The following is an 11,629-nucleotide window of genomic DNA, read 5'->3' on the forward strand; positions in this document are numbered from 1 at the left end:
TATAAAATTACCCATCTTTACTTTTTTTACACCTATTAAAATTGTTGGTTTTTTTGTTTATCCACAAAATTGTCTATTATAATCTTAATATTTTATTCAACTATATTATAACTTATTTTCACCATTCTTTCTCTCTCTTCACCTTTTTAGTTTTCTACCTTAATCTCTCTATACTTCATTTACTCTTTATAAAAAAAATGGTATTTATGATCCAAATATTTTTTTTTTTAAAAAGTATACGGAAAAAAATTATTATTGATCTAAATGTTTTTTGTATACAAAAATTTACTATTCATTCATATATTTTCATAAATGATACCTAAACATAAATAATATTTGTATACGGAAAAATCAATTATTGATCTAAATATTTTTATATACGAAAAATAGTATTTATGATCCAAAAAATTTTTATTCAAAAATAGTATACGGGAAAAAAATCTATTATTGATCTAAATATTTTTATATACGAAAATTTACTATTGATCTAGATATTTTTGTAAACAATACTGAAACATAAATAATATTTGTATACGGGAAAAAAAAATTATAATTGATCTAAATATTTTTCTATATGAAAAATGGTATTTATGATCCAAAAAAATTTAATTCAAAAATGGTATACGGAAAAAAATCTATTATTGATGTAAATATTTTTATATACGAAAATTTACTATTGATCCAGATATTTTGGTAAACGATACCTAAACATAAATAATATTTGTATACGGGAAAAAATTTATAGTTAATCTAAATATTTTTCTATATGAAAAATGGTATTTATGGTTCAAAAAAATTTAATTAAAAAATGGTATACGGGAAAAAAAATCTATTATTGATCTAAATATTTTTATATATGAAAATTTACTATTGATCTAGATATTTTTGTAAATGATACCTAAACATAAATAATATTTGTATACGGGAAAAAAAATCTTTTATTGATCTAAATATTTTTTCTATATGGAAAATGGTATTTATGATCCAAAAATTTTAATTAAAAAATGGTATACGGGAAAAAAACTATTATTAATTTTAATATTTTTATATATGAAAATTTACTATTGATTCAAATATTTTTATAAATGATACCTAAACATAAATAATATTTAAATACGGGAAAAATCTATTATTGATCTAAATATTTTTACATACGAAAAATGATATTTATGATCCAAAAAATTTTGATTCAAAAATGGTATACGGGGAAAAATCTATTATTGATCTAAATATTTTTTTATACGAAAATTTACTATTCATTCAAATATTTTTATAAATGATATCTAAATAAAAATGGTATTTGTATACGAAAAAATTTATTATTGATCTATATATTTTTATATACGAAAAATGGTTTTTATGATCCAAATATTTTTATTCAAAAATAGTATACGGAAAAAATCTATTATTGATCTAAATATATTTATATATGAAAATTTACTATTGATCCAAATATTTTTATAAATGATACCTAAACAAAAATAATATTTGTATATGGAAAAAATTCTATTATTTATCTAAATATTTTTATATACGAAAATTTACTATTGATCCAAATTATTTTGAAAATGATACCTAAACAAAATAATATTTGTATACGGGAATTAATCTATTACTGATCTAAATATTTTTAATCTATTATTGATCTAATATTTGACGCTCAATCCACCCCCGATCATCCAAATGCAACCTCTTGTTAGACGCTGGCCTAAGGATCTAGAGGGGGGGGTGAATAGATCTCTCTAAGTTTTTAAGGATTTTTCTACTGACTCGAGCGAAAGCGGTTCTGAATCGACTTGCGTCTATTCTGGACCGCTATTGCAAAGATCGTACGTGTTTCAAAACCAAAGAATAAGTGGAATTGATGGTGAAGTAATATGATAGCTAACCAATACGTTTAACAACTGAAATCCAACTAACTTCTAGATTGACAACTTTGATTTGCAATGCAGTAAGATTGGATCAAGCAAAAACACAAACACTTGGTGCTTATAACCAATTATGAACAGAAAGTAAAAGAGAAAGTAAAAGCGACAAGAACACGATATTTGTTTAGGCAGTTCGTCGATCGTCCTCGCTACGACTACGTCTGCCCCCAATTCCAAATTGAAATTGGGTAATCTTTCATTAATGTTGAAAGTAGTATATACAAAGAAGATAACAAAGCGATAAACGATAAACCAATTATGTCGATCCTTTGAATCTTCTTCCCCCTTAATCTTGAGCCAGATCAAGGTTATCCAAGAGCTTCACTTTGATTCCCTTCTGCAGTGTCTTGATTCCTTGAACTCCCCGTTCCTCAATCGTTACACTCAGTCGAATCCTCAATGAACGCCTCTTGATAAAAACCCCCAAGAACCACCCGTCGTGGAGGACAAAACCCGCAGATTTTATTCACCAACAAACCCCACAGACCTTCACCCACTAGGAATCTTCAATTCCGTTCCATGGACGTTATCGAACTCATCACTAACCCGCAACGCAAGAATGATTATGTGTAATTGTGTTGGAGATGATGAAGAACGAAGATGAGAAGCGTTTGTGTATCTTTCAGTCGTTGGTGTTGATTGAATAATTACCCTTGCACAATATATATGATTGCATAACAGTTAGAACCAAGAAAAAACTGATTTTTGAACTTTCTTGATCAGTTAGGTCGACCACTTGTAGTGCTTAGGTCGACCTAACAGAGCTTGCAGAGTTTTTCTCCCAGTTAGGTCGACCTGTTGAAGGAGTAGGTCGACCAGAATCCTTTTCTGATGCATTCTGGAGACTTTTTCACAGATCAGGTCGACCTAGTTGCCATGTAGGTCGACCTAACAGACTGATGTGAAGATTTCTTCATTTTGAGTCGACCTAAATGGTCTGTGAGTCGACCTAGCAGAGGTATATGGATTTTCCTTCATTTTAGGTCGACCTAGGTTGATAGTAGGTCGACCTAACTGCTGATTTTCTGCATTTTTCATGTCCAGCTTGTGTTGAGTCGACTTATATGCCAAGTGGATCACCTTGTGCTTGCTTTCATGAGTGATCAAATTTCTCCTTGTTATTTGAATGCTCATTTGAGTTTGCCATAAATCAAAAACATCTTTGAGTGTAATCTTGTATTCACAAACTCCCCCTTTTTGATGATGGCAAACCAATACTCAAGAGCTTTGGTAGTAAGTGGTAAGGACTCAAAAGACTCCCCCGTACATCCAGCATCTCTCTCAACAAAGCTCCCCCGTACACTCAGCAGCTATCTCCCCCTTTGTCAACATCAAAAAGAGAAAACAGGAGAGCAGAGTAGAAGAGAAACAAGAAAAAATAAAGAATATCGGTAGTCATAGAGATAGATAACACATAAAAGGTGAAATCATAAGGGCTAATCATGTTTTAAAGCAAGCCAACAACATACATAGTAGTTCAAGAGAATTATAAAAGAGAACATAGAGTGCTACATCATATTAATGTTTTTAACAACAGAACAAAACAACAGAAACTTAATGGCATGAAATGCAATGAAATGATGATATGATGAACGATATGTCCTAACGCCTGCCCCTTCTTCCTCTTCCTCTTTGAAATGTGTGAGGTCGATCTTCTTCAACCTGTTCCAACAAATCCAGCACCGACATGTTAAGAGTGTTGAAGCTTTGGCTGATGTTAGCATGACGATGCAATGCCGTTTCCTCAAACTGATTCTGCCTCAATATGGAGTTGGATGCAAACGTCTCAAAATCGTTCCTTTGTTCCTGAACCAAGCCGTACAGAGATTGGTATTGCCGTTGTTGTTCCTCATATCTATCTTGTTGAAGCTGTTGCATGGTTTGAAATTGAAGCTGTTGAGTTTCAAAGTTCTGCTGTTGTTGAAGTTGCATAGCTTCAAGCATAGATATTATGTTGGATTGATCAGGAGGAGGTGGAGCAGTGTATCCCCAAGGGATATCCTCTTGTTGTGGCGGAACATATCTCCAATTTGCATCTGTGTCATGAGCTGCGTCTTCCATGGTATGATCCTCCATGGTATGATCCTCCTCATTTGCTATTTCTTGATCGTTTCCCTCTTCCTCATTTCCTACATTGTTTCCAAACTCCGTAGGATCGTCATAGTTGTAGATAACCTTCCCTGTTCCTTTTTGAATGAGATAATAAGTCTTCCTCACAGGATTCCAATGATATCCCATAAGAGTCAAGGTGGTTTGTGAGAATTCCTGGGATTGATGTACGCGAGTGTAGTGTAAGTGATCAAGTCGCATACCAAAGTGATTGACAATTGTTTGAATGATTGAACCATAACATAGGGCTGTAGTTTTCTGTTTGACTTCATGAAACTTAGCAGCAAGGAAGTGAGGCCAGTGTAAACGCGTTCTGTTTTGCAGCAGATACATGAGCACCACTTCATTTCTTTCAATTCTCGAATATCCTCCAGCCCTTGGTCTAATGATTCTTGAGATTACCCAGTTCAAGAGTCTAGGATCTCGCTTCAAATGACCAGCTGTTATTGTTTCATTTGGTCTATCAAATACGGAAGGATCTTTGAGGATTGACTTCATGTAGGCCTCATGATCATAGTTTCCCGGTACATCCCCGTCTACCATACGGAGTTCATCACCAACGATTGTCAGACCAAAAATACTAATCCAAACCCGTTTGTCAACAACATGCGATCTAGATCCCATTTTGAAACGGAAGTTACAACCGTCTCCTTTTGTAAATCCTGCATAGAAAGCCCTAACGGTATCCTCACAGTACGGGGTATCACATTGCAATAAGGGATGAATATTTTGATGTTCAATTAACGCAGCGACATCAGGGATATTCATGTTTTCGACAAGATTTGGATCATAAGTGTATTGCTTAACAACTTTCCTTTTCATCTGCCACTTCTCAAAGTTTTCTCTACAATCAGGGTGAACAAGAGCACTTACCGGTTGAGATGATGAACTGGAAGCAATTTCCTTTCCTTTTCTTGATTTTGGAGGCATGATTGGAGATGCTTTGAGTGAGAGAGGGAAGATTTTTGACAGTTTAGAGTTTGAGAAATTAGGGTTAGCCGTACCAAAAGGGATGAGAATGAGAGGGAATGCAAGAATGGAATGCTTTGAATGCATGACATTGGGTCGGGTCGACCTAACAGGCCCAAATATGGAAAAGTTTACGCAGTAGGTCGACCTAAAGTGAAGCTGGGTCGACCTAACAGAAGTAACAATACAAATAACCAAATTAGGTCGACCTAATTTGTGAGTAGGTCGACGCAACTGGCCCTTTTTGGTTTTTCTAAAGAACCTTCTTATGTAGGTCGACTCAAATACAGGGTAGGTCGACCTAAGTTGCTTTCAATGATGAAAATGCCTTGGAAATGTTTCTATATGATGTATTTTTGTTTTATCATTTGCTTGAAAGCACAACCATTGTATGTTATGAATGAAATGATGAACACATATACATAAGTATTTGAGAAGAGTAGATAAGAACACATGAAGTCACTATAAGCATGTTAATTGATAGCATATTATAGAATCAATGAAATTTTTTTGGAAGTGAACAATGTGCATGTTACCGCTTTCTTAATATGTAGGTATTCTGTCTTCATTGTGTGACACCCTCTTGTTAAGTGTCGATCTTTTGGTTTTCAGTCTTCATAGATGACATATCAAGAGAGATATGCCTTCTTTTATGTGTCTTGAACATCCTTTATCAATGGAATCGTCAACTATCAATGATGTCAAGACACTTTTCCTGCAAAATTAATTTAGAGTGGAAGGTCCCCAATCTTCATTGGGTCCTGGATGGTGAGTACACAATTTGTTGCACTTAGGCAACCATTGAAATACTCCTTTAGGAACTAAAATTCTCCTAAATTTGCATTTTTCAATGGTATGTCCCTTTTTGCAACAATAATGACAGGTAATATGATGAGAATATGGAGTTTTGCTAGTTGATACTTTTGGTACAAAAGTGTATTTACTATATAAAGGAGTATACGATCTTTTGAACTTGTTTGGATCAACCGCAAAAGTCACTTTTGGTTGTAGAGCCTTGTCTAACTTGGCTTTTAGATCTCTTACTTCTTTTTGCCAAATGTGACATGTCTCACAACCAAACCATGATGTAGGATCTAATTCAACTTTGTCCTTTTGAATGTCTAGCATAGATTGTTTTAAAGCTTCCATATCCCTTTCGGTTTTCTCAACTTTTGATTCAAGATATGAAAATATTTTCTTATTTGAGGCCAAAAGTTTGAAAGCTTTAATTGCATCTCTATGTAATTCTTCAAAAGCAAGTTTTAGTTGAGAATGAGATACTTTATCTACAAGTTCAGGTTTGAGATGACTTACAGCTTTCTTTTTCTTGTTTTGATGAGCCATGAGACATAGGTTTGCTGATTCTTCTTCATCGCTTGACGAGCTTTCACTAGATGAATCACTTTCCCATGCTATGTAAGCTCTTTTAGATTTGTTATGACCTTTGCTTTGGTTCTTCTCCTTTTCTTTCTTAAGGTATGGACAATCCGGTTTGTAGTGACCGGCTTTCCCACAATTGAAGCAAAGACCTTTGATCTTTCCTTTGTTGTCGTCATCTTGTTTGAACATGTTTGATTGCTTTCTATAGTTGATCAATCCTTTGTCGGAATGTTTTGCTCCATTTTTCTTTAGATATTTGTTGTATCTTCGCACAAACAGTCCCATTTCCTCATCATCGGAGTCTTCGTCATCACTTGTGTCACTATCCTTTGGCTCTCGTTTTGAGGTCTTGGAGCTCGAAGCTTTTAGAGCTATTGACTTCTTCTCTACCTCTTTCTCCATGTTCTTTTCTTTCTTTGTCCTCTTCTCATGCATGTCAAGGCATTTAAGATGCTGTTCATGTTCCTCTAGTTTACCAAAGAGAGTGGTAATGTCTAAAGTGTTGAGATCATTTGCTTCCTTAATTGCTGTAACTTTGGGCTGCCATTCCCTGTTCAAACACCTTAAGATTTTGTTAGTAGCAACTGCATTGGAAACCGGTCTATCAAGAGAATTTAATCGATTTTTCAGGTGAACGAATCTTTTCTGCATGCTTTCGATGGTTTCACCATCTTCCATGTGGAAAAGTTCGAACTCTTGAGTTAACGTATTGATCCTAGCTAGTTTGACATCATCCGTTCCCTCGTGGGCAACTTGCAATGTGTCCCACATAGCTTTAGCTGATCTACAATGGGAAACGCGATAGTATTCATCAACTCCTAGAGCTGAGATTAGAATGTTTCTCGCTTTCCAATCGTATGCATATTTCTTTTCATCTTCAGCATTCCAAGTATCTTCTGGTTTTGGAACAACTGCACCAGCTGCATTTGTCATAGTGATCTGAAATGGACCATTGACAATAGCTGTCCAGATGTTCCTATCAATTGCATTGATATGGACACACATACAATCCTTCCAATAGCCGTAGTTTTCTCCGTTGAAAACTGGAGCTCTATTATGAGCCCCTTTAGGTCCAGAAGCCATCTTTCCAATAAGTGTTTCACGTAGCACGGAATAAACCAGAGCTCTTGATGCCACTTGTTAGACGCTGGCCTAAGGATCTAGAGGGGGGGGTGAATAGATCTCTCTAAGTTTTTAAGGATTTTTCTACTGACTCGAGCGAAAGCGGTTCTGAATCGACTTGCGTCTATTCTGGACCGCTATTGCAAAGATCGTACGTGTTTCAAAACCAAAGAATAAGTGGAATTGATGGTGAAGTAATATGATAGCTAACCAATACGTTTAACAACTGAAATCCAACTAACTTCTAGATTGACAACTTTGATTTGCAATGCAGTAAGATTGGATCAAGCAAAAACACAAACACTTGGTGCTTATAACCAATTATGAACAGAAAGTAAAAGAGAAAGTAAAAGCGACAAGAACACGATATTTGTTTAGGCAGTTCGTCGATCGTCCTCGCTACGACTACGTCTGCCCCCAATTCCAAATTGAAATTGGGTAATCTTTCATTAATGTTGAAAGTAGTATATACAAAGAAGATAACAAAGCGATAAACGATAAACCAATTATGTCGATCCTTTGAATCTTCTTCCCCCTTAATCTTGAGCCAGATCAAGGTTATCCAAGAGCTTCACTTTGATTCCCTTCTGCAGTGTCTTGATTCCTTGAACTCCCCGTTCCTCAATCGTTACACTCAGTCGAATCCTCAATGAACGCCTCTTGATAAAAACCCCCAAGAACCACCCGTCGTGGAGGACAAAACCCGCAGATTTTATTCACCAACAAACCCCACAGACCTTCACCCACTAGGAATCTTCAATTCCGTTCCATGGACGTTATCGAACTCATCACTAACCCGCAACGCAAGAATGATTATGTGTAATTGTGTTGGAGATGATGAAGAACGAAGATGAGAAGCGTTTGTGTATCTTTCAGTCGTTGGTGTTGATTGAATAATTACCCTTGCACAATATATATGATTGCATAACAGTTAGAACCAAGAAAAAACTGATTTTTGAACTTTCTTGATCAGTTAGGTCGACCACTTGTAGTGCTTAGGTCGACCTAACAGAGCTTGCAGAGTTTTTCTCCCAGTTAGGTCGACCTGTTGAAGGAGTAGGTCGACCAGAATCCTTTTCTGATGCATTCTGGAGACTTTTTCACAGATCAGGTCGACCTAGTTGCCATGTAGGTCGACCTAACAGACTGATGTGAAGATTTCTTCATTTTGAGTCGACCTAAATGGTCTGTGAGTCGACCTAGCAGAGGTATATGGATTTTCCTTCATTTTAGGTCGACCTAGGTTGATAGTAGGTCGACCTAACTGCTGATTTTCTGCATTTTTCATGTCCAGCTTGTGTTGAGTCGACTTATATGCCAAGTGGATCACCTTGTGCTTGCTTTCATGAGTGATCAAATTTCTCCTTGTTATTTGAATGCTCATTTGAGTTTGCCATAAATCAAAAACATCTTTGAGTGTAATCTTGTATTCACACCTCTGAAGTTGTTTTCTAAGCTAATCTATCCAAAAAATAAAGGTTGATGGAGTTGGGAACAAATACCCCAAAACCATAACCTAAAAATGTGATTTTTACCCCTATTTAACGAGCTGCTATCTGTCATGTCCGCTTAGCGAGCTCTGTTCCGCTTAGCGGATGACAGCAAAAGTGAAATCTTGTTTTCGCCATAAGTTGAGAACCGTAACTCCGAATTGCGCCTGGTTCGAAGCGTTGGAAAGCTTATTCAATGCTCTATCCAATAATGAATGAGTGGAATCCAAAGTTATGATTTTGGTCATCATTATTTTGAGCCTATGGAAGTCCGCTTGACGGTGGCTAAGCGGGCTTGCACCAAAACTGCGAAATCGAAGTCGTGTCTTTGACACTTTATTCCTCAAGGCTCCAATAAGCATGAATACCTATAAAAACAAAGGAAAAACTATCAAATGGTATAAAAGTATATGAAAATACAATTATTCACAAAGTATACATATTTATACACAAAACGGGGAATTATTCAAATTGTATTAACAAAAGTATCGATGAGTGCCACTATTTACATACACAAAATAAGTACATTTTGGCACTTATCAATATACTATACTTTTCCCAAATATCAATTGATCACACTTATATAAGCTGCCATTATACTTTCTATAGACTATCATTATAAATTCCAAAAACTAATTGGTTACTACGTCATAGACAAATGGGGATCACCCATTGATTTATCCCGAACACCTGGACCATTTGTTGGGCAAAGATTTTGCTTTTTACGCTAAGTACCAGCCGTATTACAAACAAGCTTCTATTGTAAGGCTAACTCAAGATCGCGAGGTGATGTGACAGATAGAAGAAGTTTTTACACCAGTTCATGTATGCAAATCTGAAACACATGTTAACCTCAGTTGGCTTAGTCTTCATTTTAACGTATTGCATCTATGATAATAGGCCCGTCTTACTATTACCACTAAAGAAGAATGTCAAAAAGGAAAGGATGTGCTCTACCTTGAAGACAACAAGGTTGAAGACACACCAACTATGGATACTCTTTCCAAAGTAAGACTTTGTCGAATCTATTTTAATCTAACGATATAGGATCATTATATTAGTACTATACTATCAAATAATAATGACATTGCAAATTTTTTTCAGCCTGCTACTTCACGAGCACAAAATTGGAGCCCTGAAGACAGGGTTGACAACACCCCATCAAAGAGGGAAAATCCAGGTGATCCTACCCAAGATCAACATGATTTTGAAGTCTTAACACCAAAGCTGTCCGCAACAAAAGCGGCAAGGACCAAGTCTGGCAGGAGCACCAAGATCAAATTAACATAGTAGCTGAACATCAAATGCTGCATTTTTTGTGATCATTAATGCTATATCTTATGTTTTGCAGCTGAAAGTTATTAGCAGATTTCATGTATTTGTTGAACAATCCTTTCATGTCAATTATGTTTTTAACAATGTTGTAATTTGTTTTACTTTTTGTGACAATTAAGGCAGAAGTCTTAAAAACATCTAATGGGTAGTTTGACCCTTAACTTAATGAATTATTTGCTTCCTTTTATACTCCTGTTGTTTTCCAATACTCTAGGAATATCATATATTTAATTTCAACCATCTTTGCTCAATAATTGATTATGATTGGATTGTCAATAAACAAGGTTATACTATTTTTTCTATTGTATATCTGTATGTATAAGTGTGATCAAAATATGAATGATTATAACCAGGTTATACCCATTGTTTCCATTGTAAATATTGCTGATTCGATTGTCAATAAAGAAGATTATAACCATTGTTTCCATTGTAGATCTGATTGTCAATAAAAAAAGGTTATACCATTGTTTCCATTATAAATATTGCTGATTGATAAAAGTGTAGCTCTGTTCCATTGTATACAGTTGGTGCAGACATTGCGACACGATGACGGGGTTAGATATCTGCTGAAACTTAAATTCATGGTTTATTCATTCCCTCAGTATGTGTTTCCTCCTGTTTTTCATATAAAACCTGATTGTTTGCTTTTGTTTCATTGACCATTCAACATCTACAGCATAAATAAGCCTCGTGCATAGTCATTTAGTCATTACTTTTCTATCTTGATTATAAGCCAAAAAACTAACTTCACATTTATTAATAAAACTAATTAGGGGCAAATAAATTTTTGTGATATCATAAATAAAATATGGGTATTTTCGAATGTACCTGTCATACGAATTTGTTCCATTGCAAGTAAAAGAGTCATTAGAAAAAAAACTCATTGATTGAGGGCTATTTTAGGAATGACATTATTAAATATAGTAAAAGTAGTTAGATTTGCTAATATTTGAAGCAAAAAAATAAGTTCTATATTATGATCTCTAATAACTGATGTAAAAGTTGAAATAGGACCATACCAATATTTTGATCTCTTTTTTGTTGTTGAGATTTGATCAGTGCATTTTTATGCACGTCCTTTCATGTTTGTACTCAAGCATTTCTTTGGTTTGTTTTGATTATTTTTATGTTTTAATGTGTTTTTATATTTTATTTTATTTTTAGCTTTATTTAATTTTCGCACTTTATTTTTCAGCTTTAACAGTCTGCACGGAAACGATCATAACTGGAGCTACGAGAATCCAATCGACGCGTTCTAGTAATCGTCGGAAAGCTAAGAAAAAGAGCTACAATTCT

The sequence above is a fragment of the Vicia villosa genome, unplaced genomic scaffold (genome assembly GCF_029867415.1).
Source record: "Vicia villosa cultivar HV-30 ecotype Madison, WI unplaced genomic scaffold, Vvil1.0 ctg.005345F_1_1, whole genome shotgun sequence".
Taxonomy (NCBI): domain Eukaryota; kingdom Viridiplantae; phylum Streptophyta; class Magnoliopsida; order Fabales; family Fabaceae; genus Vicia; species Vicia villosa.